The sequence below is a fragment of the Eleutherodactylus coqui genome, unplaced genomic scaffold (assembly GCF_035609145.1).
Source record: "Eleutherodactylus coqui strain aEleCoq1 unplaced genomic scaffold, aEleCoq1.hap1 HAP1_SCAFFOLD_42, whole genome shotgun sequence".
NCBI lineage: Eukaryota > Metazoa > Chordata > Amphibia > Anura > Eleutherodactylidae > Eleutherodactylus > Eleutherodactylus coqui.
Window position 1 is genome coordinate 758,352 of NW_027101829.1, and position 546 is coordinate 758,897.

Here is a 546-nt window from a genome sequence, read left to right on the forward strand (position 1 = left end):
TTCCCAGTCATTGTAGCAAGACTTGTATAAAAAGTCCCACTTTGACTCGAAGGAATGCTGCCTTTCAGTAGGTGGCACTGTGGAGGATTTATTCCATCTCCCTTATTTGCATATTACCCAGGGGAGCGTGCGTGGCCATTTGAGTCTCCTCACTTATTTATAGTATATAGTTGCTCTCCCTAAGGAGAAAAGAGCGTTTCTGACCCCTATTGCTTTTTCAAACACGGTCTACACCTCTCAGGTGCCGAGTTACAGGACGGTGAAAACAGTGAGTTTGTGTTAGACGCGAATCGTGCTCTGATTCACGCTCTAGGCTGGGAGCGCAAGCGTAATGCTTTTTCAAACACGGTCTACACCTCTCAGGTGCCGAGTTACAGGACGGTGAAAACAATGAGTTTGTGTTAGACGCGAATCGTGCTCTGATTCACGCTCTAGGCTGGGAGCTCAAGCTTATTGCTTTTTCAAACACGGTCTACACCTCTCAGGAGCCGAGTTACAGGACGGTGAAAACAGTGAGTTTGTGTTAGACGTGAATCGTGCTCTGAT